Below are 19055 nucleotides of genomic sequence, written 5' to 3' on the forward strand. Positions count from 1 at the left end.
TACATCCAGGTATCATAATAGTATTTGATCAAACAAATGTCAATTTACCTTCGGTTGCCAATAGCTTTTTTGCTCCCCGACTACGATTTGTGTGTCTGTTAAGACAACGTTAGTATTTTATTCCAAAGTCAACTGCACTGGGTAATCAAGGTTCATAGAGGACATGTCACAAGTAAGGAGGGGGATGAGGCAGGAATGAACGGAACACAGGATTTATTGGGTAAAACTACAAAAACAGAGAAACTAAGGGGGTGTCAACCGACACTACAAAAACAGGCAGGGAAACATGAAGACAAAGAAAACTACCAAAATGGCGTGGAAAAAAGTAACAAAACAAGAAACCAAAGTACAAATCAAAACCACTGCACGATGGCAGGAAAACACTCACTAAAACAGGTAATAATGAGGGGGAACAAAGTCCAGAGACTTGAGGCGGCAGTAGATCAGGGGGTAGAGCAGTTGCCTACGAACCCCAGGGTGAGTGGTTCAATTCCTGGTCCCTCCTGGCTACTTGCTGAGGTGTCCTTGGAGAAGACACCGAAACCCCTTAGTGTAGCGCTGACATACCGTCTAGCGGCTGTCCACCCACAATTTCCCCAAGGGGATCAATAAAGTATTATTATTATTATTATTATTATTAGAGAGTCCAAGAGGGGGAAGCAGACAGGGCTGAGCAGGATGAGCTGAAGCAGGCAGGGTTGAGCAGGCAGGGAGAGAAGTGGCTGGTGGGCGGAGTCCAGAGGGAGAGTGAGATGGAGAACTGAGGGAAATCCCCGGCTGGTAATCTTACGTTCCTTCACCAATTTGTCCCCCCCCCCATCATAGAAAAAGTTAAATAGTTGGACTTCTTGGAGGATGCGCGTGTTTTTTCGTCTCAGAGCAACAGCGGGATTTTTAAACTCTACACAACATTTCTTCTACATTTCTACAACTCAGGTACGTTTAAGATGACTAATATTCAGCTTGTTCAGTGTGTGGAGTGCAGGATGTTTAGACCGTCTTCCTCCGTCGTTAGCGACAATTTTACCTGTGACAGGTGTGTTAGCACTCTGATGGAGAAGATAACAGCGTTAGAGGAGTGCATCCAGACTTTAGAGAGGGTTAGAGAGAGTGAGAGTAGTGTTATTTCTGTAGCGGACAGTCTGGGCGGAGATAGCCAGTCCCCGACTCCGGCATTAGAGCCCTCACAGCGGGGCGAGTGGGTGACGACTCGGCGGCATACTCGCGCAGCCAAAGCTAAGGCTAAGGCTAAAGCTAGCCCACCGGAGCACACCACCCCCGCGCTTCACGTGTCTAACAGGTTTGCCCCCCTCAGTGATTCACCCGCTGAGAAACCTGGAAGAACTCTGGTTATAGGAGACTCGATCATGAGACACGTGAAATTAGCCAGACCTTTAGGGGCTCCAGCGGCTGTGGTCAGGTGTATCCCGGGGGCCAGGGTACCGGACATTGAAGGCAATCTTAGGGCCTTAGGACAGCATAGGTTTTCTAAGATAGTGGTACATGCCGGAGCTAACGATATACGCCTTCGTCAGTCTGAGGTTACCAAGAATAACTTTAAAGAGGTGTTTAAATTAGCGAAGGCGATGTCCGAAGTGGTAATCTTCTCTGGCCCCCTCCCAATGAGACGAGGTGACATAACCTACAGCAGGTTATGGTCGCTGAACCGCTGGATGTCCAGGTGGTGCTCCGAAAACAACGTGGGCTTCATAGATAATTGGAGGGCAAACCTGGCCTGTTAGGGCGGGACGGTGTCCATCCCACTCGGGAAGGTGCTGCTCTCATTTCTTGCAGTATAGCTCATAGTCTAAGATCAGGCCTAGTTAGTCGCTGACTACCCAGAGTCCAGGCCAGGGAGCAGAAAAACAGGCTAAACCAAGTGTCTGCTAGCTGCACAGAGTCATCACTCAGGGTTCAACATATTGAGACTGTGTTTGTTCCTCGAGCTAAACAAAAAGCTAGAAAAACCCAGAAAGTATGTTTTAATAATTTTATTAACATACAGACTTCAAATTCAGAGCACACTGATTGTGCAGCCAGCACCTCTGATCTGAAGTTAGGATTGTTAAATATTAGATCTCTTACATCTAAAGCTCTTACTGTTAATGAAACTATCACAGATCAGGAGTTTGATATACTCTGTTTAACAGAAACCTGGATTAAACAGGACGAGTATGTAGCTTTAAATGAAGCAACTCCTCCTGGATACAGCTACATTCACCAGCCTCGTCTGACTGGTAGAGGAGGAGGTGTCGCAGTTATTTATAATGATAAACTGACTACCGTACAAAGGCATGTACACAAATTGACATCTTTTGAATGTCTTTATAGTAACATAACAAGTATAGATACAAATATAAAGTCTGCTCAGCCGATCCCGCTAATTATCATTTACAGACCCCCAGGGCCCTACTCTGAATTTCTTTGTGAATTTGCAGATTTCCTTTCTAACCTAGTTGTTTCTGTAGACAAAGCATTAATTGCTGGAGATTTTAATATTCACTTTGAGAATCCAGAAGACCCTCTGAGAACAGCATTTATGTCCATATTGGACTCGCTAGGAGTAGATCAGTGTGTAGTAGGACCCACTCATAAAGCGGGTCACACCTTAGATTTAATATCATTCGGTTTAAGTATAAGAAATTTACTTACGCTCCCACTGTCTGAAGTTATCTCAGACCACTATCTTGTTTCAACTCATTGTGTCATATTAACAATGTATACTCAGCGCCACGCTATCGCATTAAACGTACATTTACGTCAACTACCGCACAGAGCTTTATTAGTAATCTTCCAGAGTTATCAACTTTGATTGGATCACCGTCTGACACCACAGAACTAGACCAGGCGACTGAATATCTCGAGTCGTCATTACGTTATACCTTAGATAATGTAGCTCCAGTTAAAAGAAAAGTCATCAGAGATAAGAAACTTGCTCCTTGGTATAACGATGACGCGCGTCTTCAAACAGACTACTCGAAAGTTAGAACGTAAATGGCGCCAAACTAAATTGTTAGTATTCCAGATAGCATGGAAGGAGAGCATCCTGAACTATAAAAAAGCTCTTAGTGCAGCTAGATCAATGTATCTCTCCACTCTCATAGAAAACAACAAAAATAACCCTAGATTTTTATTTAATACAGTAGCCAAATTAACTAGAAAGAAAACTACTGCAGATATCTCCACAACAACGTTGTGCAGTAGTGAGGACTTCATGAACTTTTTCAATAACAAAATTGTAAATATAAGGCAGAAAATTCAAGCTTTAAAACCAGACAATTTAGTTGACGCAGGTGACGAGCTAACCTCAGCAGATCAGTACCTAGATTACTTTACTCCTCTAGAAGAGAATGAACTAATTTCACTCATCTCTTCTGCAAAATCTTCAACCTGTACATTAGACCCTATACCGACACACTTTCTAAAACAGATAGTGCCAGAAATAATAGAACCCCTGCTGACAATCATAAATTCCTCACTCAGCTGTGGGTATGTCCCAAAGTGTTTTAAATTAGCAGTTATTAAACCGCTAATCAAGATACCTGATCTCGACCCTTGTCAGCTGTCCAATTACAGGCCGATATCAAACCTCCCCTTTATCTCTAAGATTCTCGAAAAGATAGTAGCTGGGCAGCTAACTTGTATCTTCATAGAAATAACATACACAAACTCTATCAGTCAGGATTTAGGCCTCATCACAGCACAGAGACGGCACTTGTTAAAGTAGTAAATGACCTCCTATTGGCCGCTGATCAGGGTAGTGTCTCTATGCTTGTGCTACTCGATCTCAGTGCAGCTTTCGACACCATTGACCATAGTATTCTCCTTCACAGACTAGAAAATGTTGTTGGAATTAGGGGAACGGCCCTCTCCTGGCTTAGGTCCTATTTGACTGATCGTTATCAGTATGTAGATCTAAATGGCGATTACTCCACATGCTCTCCAGTGGAGTTTGGTGTTCCACAGGGTTCAGTTTTAGGCCCCCTGCTTTTTTCCCTCTACATGCTTCCTCTGGGCAACATTATCCGTAAACATGGTATTAACTTTCATTGTTATGCTGACGACACACAGTTATATGTTTCATCAAAACCAGATGAGATCAAACTGCTTAATAAAGTTGAGCAATGTGTAAAGGATATACGAGACTGGATGCTAATTAACTTCCTTCTGCTAAATCCTGATAAGACAGAAGTACTAGTTATAGGATCATCTGCAGCTAGAAGCAAGATGTTAGACCACACCGCAACTCTAGATGGCCTTTCCGTTACATCTAGTGCAACAGTCAAAGACCTTGGTGTGATTCTAGATTCCAGTCTTTCATTTGAAGCTCATGTAGATAATATCACCAGGACAGCTTTCTTTCACCTCAGAAATATTGCCAAGATAAGGAATATTTTGTCACTAAATGATGCAGAAAAATTAGTCCATGCTTTCATCACCTCTAGGTTGGACTACTGTAATACCTTACTGTCTGGCTGTTCAACCAGGTGCATAAACAAGCTTCAGTTAGTTCAGAATGCAGCAGCGAGAGTCCTCACTCGAACCAGAAGATACGATCACATCTCGCCTATCTTATCTACACTTCATTGGCTCCCCATGAAATTTCGCATTGATTTTAAAATACTAATTTTGACATTTAAAGCATTAAATGGTCTTGCGCCGCAGTATCTAAGTGAACCGCTAGTGTCTTATGATCCACCACGCCTACTTCGCTCAAAGGATGCTGGCTGCCTCTCAGTACCTCGTATCCTAAAAACTACAGCTGGGGGCAGAGCTTTTTCTTACAAAGCCCCAAAGTTATGGAATAGCCTTCCAAATAGCGTTCGGGACTCAGACACAGTCTCAGTGTCTAAGTCTAGGCTGAAAACCTACCTATTTAGTCAAGCATTTGAGTAAATAGATCTGGGAAGGACTCATGGACGTAGAGCATTATGGTGAACTGGTATGTTTAGATGCTGTCTTCCCAACTCTCACTGATCACTCGGGTTTGTTGATGGTGAAGTGTTTGGTTGCTCTACATCCCAGTGCGCCCTCATGTCTGTGTTTCCTTCTGAACCCACCCTTTTAGTTAGGCTGTCATAATTAGTCCTGCCGGAGTCCCTACTGCACTACACTAAATATACATTCACCTCAAACTTTATCTGACTGTGAATACAACTAACTGCAATCTCTCCTCTTCTCTCTCTTTCCCTCTCCCTCTCTCTTTTCCCTCTTCCTGTCTCTCTGTCGAGCTACACGTCATTCCACCCTTTGCCCTCTGGACCTGTCTGACTCGTCCTGATGCCCAACTTCTGGCTGGAGATCTCGTCGCCTGGATCCACCGTTTGCCCTTTGGGATGCGTTTGGAGACTGGAAGCTACTATGATGTCGGTCCCGGCCTCGGCGGACGTCGGAAGCTGTTTCTTGGAGGTCTCGACTCAACGCTCGATAGTCAAGGAATGGAACAAGTCTGCCTGCAATAACTAACTGGACTCCATATTAACTTAAAAGACATTAACTGTTATACTGGACTGCTGCCTACACAGCATGTAATCACCCATATGAGGATGGGTTCCCTGTTGAGTCTGGTTCCTCTCAAGGTTTCTTCCTGTTGCCTTCTCAGGGAGTTTTTCCTTGCCACTGTCGCCCTCGGCTTGCTCATCAGGGACAATCACATTATTATGACTCATACACATACACTGTTCATGTACTGTTCTTTGGTTGTGTAAAGCTGCTTTGTGACAATGTCAATTGTAAAAAGCGCTCTACAAATAAAATTGAATTGAATTGAATTGAATTGGACGGTATCCTTACCCAGTTTGCTCAGCCCCAGGCAGGCTGAGGCTGAAGTTACCAGCACAACGGGACAGATAAGAGATGGGGATGGGCTGTTGGTAGCAGGATTCAAGGTTGCAGAGTTTTTACATGAGGAGGAGGAGCAGGCATGGGAAACAAGCTGGACACAGGCTGGAGACAGGTTGGGGAACGACGACGAACTGACAGAGGGGAAAGGGCTGAGGAGAGTTTTGTAGGGGAAAGGGGGCACAGGTGAGTCCAATGTTCAGCTGATTGCTGTGAGCAGAGGGAGAGTGAAGAGAGGGAAATGAAGGAAAATCCAGCTTGGCCTGGTGCCAGGCTGAAACGGTGACAACATTATGTCCTGCTTGGCCCTTTTTTAAGGATTACAATCCTGATTGGTAGTGGTGGGCAAATGAAGCCTCATGAAGCACTGAGGCTTTCCTAACAATTGTGTTGAAAAAGGTTCAAAGCTTCAAGGCCTCAGTGATGGTGACGTCTGGTGGTCAACTAGAGCCAAAGCAACCTCTGAAGGGCACGACTGAAGCTCTGGCACTGTTTCATTCTGGTATGTTCATTCATACCAAATAATGATCATATAGTCATTACAATAAAATATGCAGATGCTCTCTCTCCTACTCTAAAACACATTCCACATTAACCCAAAGAATCAATGCAAATTATAACATGGGTTAAATGTTGGTTAAGAGTTTATCAGGGTTTATTATCCCTGACAGGATTAGAGATCCTTCCTACTCTGCAAATGATCAGTGTTTGAATTCAGAAACATTGTATCATTTTTGTGTGTTTTTATAGAAAACCTTTAAGGATAATAGTTTGTCAGTTAAGGACTTGTATGGTTGATTTGAAAGGATTATTTACAGAAGCAGAAGCAGTTAGTTGTCTTCACAGGTTTTTATTGAGAAATGTAATTTTTTCTACTCTTGCAGGCTTCAGTCGGCTCATGCCTGACACGCAAGTGTGGCAGTGTCAAAATGATCCCAAATTTTAGAACATCTCTTATTAGTGGTACTCGCCATGAAAGTTGCCAAAATACTCTCACTGTCCAAATCTCTGGCTCCTCACAACCTCATTTGAAGCATAATGATGCATCTTAAATAGCTGGTTTGGCACCAAACACTCAAAGTAGCTCAGGTGTTAGAGCAGTTGCCTACAAACCCCAGGGTGAGTGGTTCCTCCTGGCTACTTGCTGAGGTATCCTTAGACAAGACACTGAAACCCTGTAGTACAGGGGTGGCCAACCCTGGTCCTCAAGAGACTCAGCCCTGCTTGTTTTCCAACTATTCCTGCCCTACCCTCTGCTGTTTTCATGGATCAGGTGTGTTCAGCCAATCAGAAGCAGGAAATGCAGAGATAGTTGGAAAACAAGCAGGACTGAGGCTCTTGAGGACCAGGGTTGGACACTCCTGCTATAGTAGCACCGACACAGTCTGGCAGCTTTCCAACCGCAATTTCCCCAAGGGGATCAATAAAGTATTCATTATTATTATTCTTGATGAGCGAGCAATTCCTCCGATTGAACTGCCTTATTGGTTTCCTACAAGTAAGACCACAGCTGTGTTTTTCTGAGGACAACGTGACATTTCTTTTTAAACTGTACAGTTTAGTGGAAACAGTTTATTACATTCATCTTGTTCTTTTTATACTCTTTGATTGGATTTGTGCAAAATGTACATGCATAAGAATCTTTTTAGTGCAACAAAAGTACTTTATTTGTATAATCTGTGTGCACAACACTGACGAGGTAACCAATTTAAATTGAAAAAGACTGAAGTTCTACATCCAAGCTAGTAGCTCTGTGAGTTCTTAAATATATTGAGCTAAATATAACCTATTATTATTATTATTGATGCTAACATGCTCATGGTCTGCTCTAGGAAACATTCAATACAGAAGTACAAGTTGATAGGAATGTATTTAAAAAGCTCAGGCACTACAAACTTGCCTAGGCGATAAATGTAGAAGTACATGGTTTACATTTCAATATAGAAAAGAAACATTTGTGCCAACTGTGTGCCAAACAATGTCCAGTTTGGAAACTTTTTCATTCAATTTCAATTTCTTTTTGTATACTGCTAAATCACATTTAGCAGTATCACAAGTCATCTCAAGGCACCATATAATGTAAGGTTTAAGACCTTACAGAGTGTAATTGTATAGAAAATTACAGGAAATCCAACAATCCCAATTCAGCAAACATGGAGAGAAAAAGGAAGAAAAAGCAAGAAACCTCCAGTAGAACCAGGCTCATAGTGGGCGGCCATCTGTCCTCGACCGGTTGGGGTGAGTGGAAAGAGGAAAGACAAAAGAACAGCAGACAACAAAAACAACAATAAGCATTAAAAAAATTGAGCTGGACACCTGGATTCTGGAGATATACAGCTCCACTGCAGGACGATACCTGCTGAAAAGTACAGAGAGGAGGAAACACAACTACAGGAGAGAGAAGACACAAAGATAATGACATGCAATGGTGGCATTTGAATGGATAGAGGAGAAAGGAGAGAGGGGAGGAGCTCAGTTTATCAGTAGAGTTCCTCCAGCAGACTAACCTATATCAGCAGAACTAAGAGATGGTTCAGAGTGACCTGATCCATCTGTAACTGTTTTATAAAAAAGGAAGTTACACAGAATAGGACTTCCTGGTGCTATTCAGAGTCTATACACTGAAAGAGGTCAACACAACAACAACAACAACAACAACACAACCCAGTTTCTTTAACAATAATGCGGATGTTCAATGCCAATAAGACTGGGATTCTTTTTACTGTGACCAAACTATTTTGATGCAGCCATCAAAGCGGGGTAGGGTCATGAGAAGGAGGCAGCAAGGTGGACGATGTTGGCACCAGATAGTAGGTGAAAGGGAAAACGTAGAGGAGAGGAAGAGATCATTAAGGCTAGTTTAGACAAACAGTAAGGCAGTGTGAGAGAGAAGGAGACATGGGAGCAATGTTTGTTTGCTTGAGAAAGTGTTTTAAGTTCCTACTGGCTACTAGCTGCAGTGTCCTTGAACAAGACACCGAAACCCCGTAGTAGCGCCGACTCAGTCTGGCAGCTGTCCAAAACGAATTTCCCCAAGGGGATCAATAAAGTATACATTATTATTATTATTATTATTAATTAGTCAGCACAATGTCTTGTTTCCTTTGAAAAAAATTGACTGAAATGTTTAGCCTCAGCGCCACAAGAATGCTCAATGAAACAGCCTTTTTGCCATAGTAACAAGCTTTCTGAGCCTCGTAGAACCAGTTATTTCTATGAATAACGACATATAAGCCAGAGCATGGATGAAAATCACCCACATAGACTGAGAGGGAATGTCATGTCTTTTCATTTAAGTTCTGCAAAACAGATGAACTAGAGAGATCTGGTCCTTCTCACAGTGCAGGCCTCTTCCTGACTTCTCCTAAAGGAAGAGGGCCACCAGAAGACTGAGAAACTGGACACATGTGAGTGAAAAGACTCTACAGTCTATGAAATACATCTAACCCAGGATGACTAATACAAATTATTGGGTTGGGTTATTAGGTAATTATTGGGTTTTGTGTGGTTTTAAAATTATTTTTCCCATTACATTACATGGGCAATCTGATGATTCATTGAATCTGTGGAAGAGACGAAAAACTCAAGAAGATCCTGCAGCGCCCTCTACTGTGCAAGCTGAAGACCAATGTGATCGAAATAATGCAAAATAAAAATAAAAAAAGAAATAATGGGGATACCTGTATTCAAATCCAGTGCAGGATTGTTTATCAAGCAACATTATTTAGACATAAAGTGTAGCTATTGTATTATTGACTTAAGACAGTTTCTTATACCTACTCCCTTAATTTCAGTATGTTGTTCAGAAACTGTAGTGATGTTATTGCAGTGTTAACATTCTTTCTGGGTGTCAGCAAGAATGTCATGAAGCGCAGTACATGAGATTTCCGTAATTTCTCTATCTGCTGAAGATGTCCGGAAGTCCAGCCTAAATTTATAAAAGTCATCAAGTACCTCCCCTGCAGAAACAGAAACATCACTTTGATTACACATTTTTATATTCATGCACTAAAATAAATTGCCACCTTTCCACATAAGTTGACCTTGAATAGTTTATAGGTTTATTTTACGAGTATTTGCGTGACACATTTTTCATCATTTTGGATTTAAAATAATCAATTATAGCTTTTTTTACACAGAGCACTATTATTGGTAGCTCATAAACCATTGAACAAACATAACACCCAACAGTAAGTAACACACCCCTGTCCATGAAACAGGTTAGCAGTCCAAATATTGATGAACCATGATCCAAAACTGGAATCCGTAAATAAAAAAGATATAGCTCCTACAACATTTATCAATTATTTGACTAGACTCTTAAAGTTGACACTAGAGTACCTTAAGTCTCTGGATGTTGTGGGGCTGTCTTGGTTGACACGCCTTTGCAGCATCGCGTGAAGATCAGGGACAGTACCTCTGGACTGGCAGACCGGGGTGGTGGTTCCCCTTTTCAAAAAGGGGGACCGGAGGGGTGTTCCAACTATGGGGGATCACACTCCTCAGCCTCCCTGGGAAAGTCTATGCCAGAGTGCTGGATAGGAGAATTAGGCCGCTAGTCGAACCTCGGATCCAGGAGGAACAATGCGGAACACTGGACCAGCTCCATACTCTTGCTAGGGTGCTCGAGGGTTCATGGGAGTTTGCCCATCCAGTCTACATGTGTTTTGTGGACTTGGAGAAGGCGTTTGACCGTGTCCCTCGTGGCATCCTGTGGGAGGTACTTCAGGAATACGGGATTCGGGACCCTCTGTTAAGGGCCGTTCGGTCCTTGTACGACCGGAGTAGGAGCTTAGTTCGCATTGCCGGCAGTAAGTCAGACTTGTTCCCGGTGCATGTTGGACTCTGACAGGGCTGCCCTTTGTCACCAATCCTGTTCATTACTTTTATGGACAGGATTTCTAGGCGCAGCCAGGGGTCGGAGGGAATCCGGTTTGGGGACCACAGGATCTCATCTCTGCTTTTTGCAGATGGTGTTGTCCTGTTGGCCTCATCAGACCGGGACCTCCAGCAGGCACTGGGGCAGTTTGCAGCCGAGTGTGAAGGGACTGGGATGAGAATCAGCACCTCCAAGTCCGAGGCCATGGTTCTTAACCGGAAAAGGGTGGCCAGAACCCTCCAGGTTGGGGGGGAGATCCTCCCTCAAGTGGAGGAGGAGTTTAAGTATCTTGGGGTCTTGTTCACGAGTGAGGGAAAAAGGGAGCGTGAGATTGACAGACGGATTGGTGCATCGGCAGAAGTAATGCGGTCAGTGTACCGGTCCGTCGTGGTGAAAAAGGAGCTGAGCCGAAAGGCAAAGCTCTCGATTTACCGGTCAGTCTACGTTCCTACCCTCACCTATGGCCATGTGCTTTGGGTCATGACCGAAAGGACAAGGTCACGGATACAAGCGGCCGAAATGAGTTTCCTCCGTAGAGTGGCTGGGCGCACCCTTAGCGATGGGGTGAGGAGCTCAGTCACCCGGGAGGAGCTCGGAGTAGAGCCGCTGCTCGTTTGCATGGAGTGGGGCCAGTTGAGGTGGCTTGGCATCTGTTTCGAATGCCCCCGGGACGCCTCGCAGGGGACGTTTTCCAGACATGTCCCACCGGGTGGAGGCCCCGGGGAAGACCCAGGACACGTTGGAGGGACTATGTCTCTCGGCTGGCCTGGGAACGCCTTGGTGTTCCCCCGGAAGAGCTGGAGGAGGTGTCTAGGGAGAGGGAAGTCTGGGCATCTCTGCTTAAGCTGCTCCCCCCACGACCCGGCCCCTGATAAGCGGAAGAAAATGAGATGAGATGAGAAATTTTAGTTAAGGGTTTATTATCCCTAACAGGATTAGAGATCCTTCCTACTTTGCAAATGATCAGTGTTTGAATTCAAAAACGTATCTTTTTGTGTGTGAAATGTTTCTACGGAAAACCTGTAAAGATAATAGTTTGTCATTTGAGGACTGGTTGATTTGAAATGATTATTTACAGAAGCAGAAAAGTTAGTTGTTTTCACAGGTTTTTATTGAGAAATATAATTTTTTCTACTGTCGCAGGCTTTAGTCGGCTCATGCCTGGCACGCAAGTGTCTGGTGGTATGAGATCAAAATGATCCCAAACTTTGCTTATATGTGGTACTCGCCATGAAAAAATATAACATCTTAAAGCCCTCCATAAAGCTAGAACCTCATATTACTCCTCATTAATAGAGGCAAATAAGAACAACCCTAGGTTGTAGCCAGGCTGACAAAGAGTTATAGCTCTGTCAAGCCTAGTATCCCCTCAACTCTCCCCTCAAAAAACTTGATCAGATCCTCCCTGCATACGGCATGGATGGTCTCATTTATACAACATTTCATTTGTAAGACAATGCTCATACTTAGACTGCTTCCTCCCTGTAGATCACTCTGAATTATTTTCAGTAAAGAACTCATCTAAACCATCAACATGTCTCTTAGATTCCATCCCGACTAGACTGCTCAAAGATGTCTTACCTTTGATCAGCACATCCATATTAGATCAGATCGATCTATCTTTACAAATAGGCTACGTACCACAGGCTTTTAAGGTTGCTGTAGTCAAGCCCCTACTCAAAAAGCCTACTCTGGACTCAAGGGTTTTAGTGAATTATAGACCAATATCCAATCTGCCCTTTATTTCTAAAATTCTTGAAAAGGTAGTTTCTAAGCAATTATATGACCACCTGCACAGTAATAACTTGTATGAAGATTTCTAGTCAGGATTTAGAGTACATCATGGTACAGAAACAGCACTGGTAAAGGTCACTAATGATCTTCTATTAGCATCAGACAATAGTCTACTCTCTATACTCGTCTTGTGCTGCATTCGACACTATAGATCACAACATCTTATTACACAGACTGGAACATGTAATTGGGATCAAAGGAACAGCACTAGAGTGGTTTAAATTATATCTATCGGATAGATTTCAGTTTGTACATGTTAATGATGAGTCTAACCCATGCACAGGGTTCTGTGTTCGGACCGATTCTTTTCACTTTATACATGTTCCCCTTAGGCAATATTATTAGGAAGCACTCTATAAATATCCATTGTTATGCAGATGATACCCAGCTATACTTATCTATGAAACCAGAAGAAACGAATCAATTAGTCAAACTTCAAGCATGCTTAAAAGACAAAGACCTGGATGTCCTCAAATTTTCTTCTCCTAAATCCAGACAAGACAGGGGTTATTTTCTTTGGGCCTAAAAATCTCAGAGACACTATGTCTAATCACATTCTCACCCTTGATGACTTAGTATTGGCCTCAAGTAATACTGTAAGAAATCTCAGAGTTTCTTTGACCAGGATATCAAATTCACTTCATACATCAAAGAAATCTCTAGAACTGCATTTTTTCACCTGAGAAACATTGTTAAAATTAGGAGCATCCTGTCCCAAAGTGATGCTGAAAAACTAGTCCATGCATTTGTTACTTCCAGACTGGACTGGAATTGTAATTGTGTAATTGTAATTCATTATTAATAGGATGTCCCAATAACTCCTTAAAAAGCCTCCAGTTAATCCAAAATGCTGCAGCCAGAGTTCTGACTGGACTGAGCAAGAGAGATCGTATTTCTCCTACGTTATTTTCTCTCCATTGGCTCCCTGTAAAATCCAGAAATGAATTTAAAATTCTTCTCCTCACTTATAATGACTTAATAATCAGGCTCTGTCTTATCCTAAAGACGTCATAGTTCCATATTTTCCAAGCAGAACTCTCCGTTCTCAGGCTGCAGGTTTTCTTGTTGTTCCTAGAGTTTCCAAATGTAGAATGGGAGGCAGAGCCTTTAGGTGACTCTGGTCCTACCAACCTTTCCAATGTTTTTGTTGCTTGTTGTTGTTGTCTTTTGTTGCCTGCTGTTCTTTTTCTATCTCCTCTTTCCACTCACCCCAACCGGTTGAGGCAGATGGCTGCCCATCCTGAACCTGGTTCTGCTGGAGGTTTCTTCCTCCAAAGGCAGGTACCTAATTCTGTAATACAGTTATATTTTGTAAAGTCTTAAACCTTAAATACTCTAAAGTGCCTTGAGATGACTTCTGTTGTGATTTGGTGCTATACGAATACAATTTAACTGAATTGAAATTATACCTTTTGCTTATGAAGAGTGGAAAGTCAGTTAAAACTCTAAGGCACCAGTCAAATAATGACAGCTAATTTTGTGATTATGATGATGTGATTATCAGTTCATCTCTTAACTACAAACAGGGATAACAAACATGCTCTCACAGTATTAGAGTAAATGATCTGACAGTTAGAAAATCAACCATCCACGGATCAATAGATGTTCATATGATCAGTTAACAATCAAAAACTATTTCTGATCTTTTTACCAGGTTGACTAAGATGGAAACATTTTACAAAAAGAAACTTTATGAATCCAGGTCAGTAGATGAACTAACTTTTAATAAGACATTTAAAAGACTTTCCTGAAGCTTGAATACACAGTGTGGACACAGCTCACTCACAGTTCTTCCTTGTTCTTCTCTGATATATCAGCGATGCAAAGCTAATGCTTTTGTCTACTCACAACAAAGGTTTTTAAGATGCTGTACTTTTAACTTCACAGATTTGCTTTGAAACAAAAAGAGAACAGTGAGTTACTCTGTAGTGGACTTTCTCAGTTCACTTCACAGTTAAAACTTTGTATTAAGTGTACTGCTGATGATAACCTTATTCTAGAAAATGTTTGAAGATGCAACAGAAGCAGATTGTTATAATTTATAAAGTGTAATTAATCTGTCTCCTCTCTCCTTTCCTCAACTACAGCTACTGCTGTACTGTAAATGTTACATCATATCCTGCAGCTGGAAAGTGAAGTAAAAAATGTATTAGCAGTATTTTGACTCACTGAGGTCTTCAATGCATACTTACAACTGACTCTCACAGCCTCTGATGCATAATATGAACTGTTCTGTGAGGCTCAAGTTATTAGCAACTCTTCTTTTAGTTTGTTAGCATGCTAGCTTAAGCTAACTAATAAAATCTTTTTCAAAAAAATTAATTATAAATTACTGCTAATAAAACTAAATTCTGTTGATCATACGAAAACAATGTATGCCAGTCAGGTTTGCCACCTACTCCTTATGTCAAGGGATTGTCATGTTTGGTCAGTCCTTAGTGAGCGCTGATTGGAATGTAGTCAGCCACTTTCAGAACTGTGGTGAGTTCGCAACAAACAATGTGGTCTGCATCTAACAGTCATAAACTGACATATAAATACAAACATAAACTACAGCTACTGCTGTACTTCAGCAACTACTATAAATGTTACATCTTATCCAGCTGCTGTTGAAGATGTCTGTGAGAACATCTGTTAGCTGATCTGGAAATTCTACGAGCTCTCTGCCTGGGATGTTGTCTGGTCCAGCTGCTTTCCTCGTGTTGACTGCATGGCATTTTCCTCAAGTCAGCCACTGTGAAACACAGTACCTGGTCATTGGCAGGACACTTTACATGATGGGGATGTTGGTGTAAACAAGATCCTGCGCCTTCTCTCCTCTCGTTGCCCACATGCTGATGGAAATTTGGGAGAAGTGACGAGATTTGCATTGTTGAAATCTCTAGCGAAAACAAACAGTCCATTGGGGTGTGTGTTCTGCACTTCACTTATAGCTATGTACAGTTCACTGAATGCATGCTTAGTGTTAGCGTTGATTGGAATGTAGTCAGCCACTATGAGAACTGTGGTGAGTGCCCACCAAATAAAATTGTCTGCATCTAACAGTCAATAACTCCACCAAAAAAACGGCGACTAGCACAGCGTTCTTACACCAATTCATGTTGATGCAAACACACAAATTTCCACCACGAGTTTTGCCGCACAAAGCAGTGTCTCTTAGGTTGCTTTCCCACCTTAATATGTTTGCTTTGGTCCGAATCAGTTAATGAGTTTGTAACATTGTAGCAGTTTCTCCTTGGTTCTGTTTAGTTTCACACCGAGAAAAAATCCAAACGAACCAAAACATGTCAGCTTATTGATAAGATATTTCTGCCGCGGCAACAGAAAAGGTAAACATGAAGAAGGGTTGTAGACTACTGTACGTTTGTGTTAACATTTATAGTTAAAAATCATCTCTCTCCTACACAGATTGGTCCTTGATCCCGTTGATTATTGTTTATTACGTTACATCGCTTGCAGAGTCATCAGACCTGGTGTCTGTGAGACACTTCACCTCCTCACGTCTCCACGTTTGTCCTCCATTAATCAGACAGCATGTTTTTTGTTTTTGGTGGACAAACAAAAAAGATGAAACTCTGCACACTACCCAAAGTCCTCAAATCATGCGATTCATAGTGTTTGGTCCCGTTTTGGTTCGGTACGCATTCTCACCAGGAGGACTGCACCAGAGTTCGCTAGATGATGCAGATCGAGAACACCTTATTTTGGGGGTCTCGTGCGGTTGTTTTGGTGCGCACTCGAGTACGATTGCCGTGTTCACACCGGACAAAACGAACCGCACCAAGAGGGAAAACGAACTTGAGTCCGATTTAATCGAACTAAATCCTGTAGGTGTGAAAGCAACCTGAGTGACCAAGAAATATTTGCTTTACTATATAAACTTAAGAGGTTGCAGTCTGAAGAGTACAGAGTTCTGGCTGTCCATCAAGAAAAGATCAGACGAGAGAAGACGAGTGAGTATTTGATAAACTTGCATGATAAACACATAGAAATTGTGGGAGTAAGGAATATGGATTTTCCAGTTCAGTTTTAAGCCCTAATCTCAAGCAACCCCTATTAACATTTCAACCTTGTTCATAAAACATCTTTACACCTTCCATTTTACAGGAAAAATAAGTCATGAACATTTCACATTTTAGTATTTATTCCATCAATTAATCAATCAATTACTATTTACATTTAAAAACCAGCCCTGATGTTAATTTTCAAGATTCTCACACTGATTATTATGAATGATACACATTCACTGTTCATGTAAACTTCCATATTTTCTTTGGTTGTGTAAAGGTGCTTTGCGACAATGTCAATTGTAAAAAGTGCTATACAAATACATTTGAATTGAATTGAACTGAAGATACTAGAGGCTTGGAATTTCTCTGGCGAATACATTTCTGAAAATGTTTCAATTTAACTTTTTAAATTAATTTAATTTTTAATTCATGATTGAGTGAGAAGAATGATTCTGAATAAATGTGTGTAATTTAAAAGCACAGCTTTAACTAATTCTAGTCTAAATGTTCTAATTATTTTTATGAAAATGCTGTAAGTGCTTCTGATGAATTGGCCTTTATGAAATAGACCATGAAGAAAATTCCCAGATTGTTAAGTAAGATGCCACATACACAGCTTAAAAACTTGAATAATTAATCAACTCAGCTCTTTAATTATAAAATATACAATGTATTTATTGTTCTAGAGAAACTTGAACTAAAGGGTCATATCTGTCATGGTTCCGGCCTCCTTGCTGCCTGGCTTTTCCCCATGCCCTTATTTGGGCAGCTCCCTGTTTCCTTCTCCCAGCCTAATTACCCTCACTCACATGATTGATTGCACCTGGTTCCCCCCAGACTACATATACAGCTCTGCTCTACCTTTCTCCCCTGCCACATAGTCTATTCTCAACCCCTGAACACTATCCAGCATTTCGTTTGGATTTACATATTTTGGATTATTCAGATTCTGCCTGCCCTGGACCCCGTCTCTTGCCTGACCCCCTGGTGCTGTGAGTTCTGCTTATTCCCCGTGATTCCCCCTGCTCACAGTACCAGACCTGGACCTGTATCTGCCTGATTCCCCTTCCTGGTCCGGGTCACCCAGACCTCCACTCTCATTCTGAACTGACAAGTTTCCTACAAGTACTCATCTGACTCATTCCATGTACTCTTGTTGTTAAATAAAACCTTGTAGCTCATGACAGTATCAGCCATCACTATCTTGTGATGGGCTACATGGCAGGTTATCTAGCCATACTTACTGGACATTGCCCAGTTATCAAGAACTTCTCTAAAGATGACATTTTTGATGCCACAGTAGGTAAAAAAGACTGTTTTTTGTGTAGGGTTAGGGTTAGTGTATAACCCAGGTTAGTAACTCACAAGAGTTACTTGAACTTACTTTATATAATTTGTGCATAAGCTTACTATTGTGGTCTGTGTTTCAAGGCTGATCGATACCTGTCTGAAAAAGAGAGGGATCAGGTTGCCAGGGCAATGTGCCATGATCCTGCCACAGCTGAAAAATTCTATGTTGGATTGCCCTCATCAGAGGTACAATTCAAAGTCAGGAAATCAAGAATGAAGGCTCTGTATAAGGAAGCTGTTGAGTCAGACATGGATTCAACCTCTGAGGATGAAATGCCTGTGCTGCAAGACAGAGACACTGACGAACTGCTATCAGAGGAAAGTGAGGCAGAGGATGAAGACCGAACTGTACTGTACTGTCTTTGTTTGATTCAGAAGACAAAAGCAAGCAAGTAAAGGAGACTAAGACAAGGCATACAGAGGAGACTGATAGTGAAAAAAGAAACACAGAGATGCAGGAGAACAGTGTGACAGACAAGGCTCATGAACAAAGTGTGTGTCTCAAAGAGAGTACTGAGTGTAATCTTGATACCAGGGATATCAGCAAGAAGAGACATTCAGATAGGAAAAAGAAAAATGAAAAGCAGGATGTGAAAAATGAAAGTGGAAGCAAGAAAGCTGAGAGTGTACATGAGATAGAAGAAGCATGCTGTTCCCAGACATGTTCTCCTTATAAACCCACATTGGATTTCACTATTAGAGATGCAAAAGAAAAGGACAAGCAAATGAAAGAGACAAACAAAAACAATGATGAGGCCCAGAGTGAGCCTAGAAATGAGGAGGTTGAGGAAAACAAAAGAGACGCTTAACCTAACACCTAAAGCTCTGAAAAGAATATTGACAAGGAGCAAACATCCAAAATCAAAGCAAAATGAGCTGGAAGTGAAAACCAAGAGTGTGGAGAGGAAAGATGGACGGTACAAGAGAAAGAAACAGAATCATGTTCTCAAGCTGCAGAAACATAAAAATCGTATAGTTTGGGCTTTTTTTGGTTCTTGTATTATGTGGTCCACAGTCACTGTCCCGTACAGGTGTGGATAAAGTACCACCAACAACAGGAAAGAAGAGGACTGTAGACAAACGTTGAGGAACACAGTTTGTTCTAAGGAACCAGTTGTTTAAATCTTTCCCAAGTCTTTTACTTTTTTTACAGTTCATTTACTGTGAATCATTTCCTGTCC

The sequence above is a fragment of the Anabas testudineus genome, chromosome 5, assembly GCF_900324465.2.
Source record: "Anabas testudineus chromosome 5, fAnaTes1.2, whole genome shotgun sequence".
Lineage (NCBI taxonomy): Eukaryota > Metazoa > Chordata > Actinopteri > Anabantiformes > Anabantidae > Anabas > Anabas testudineus.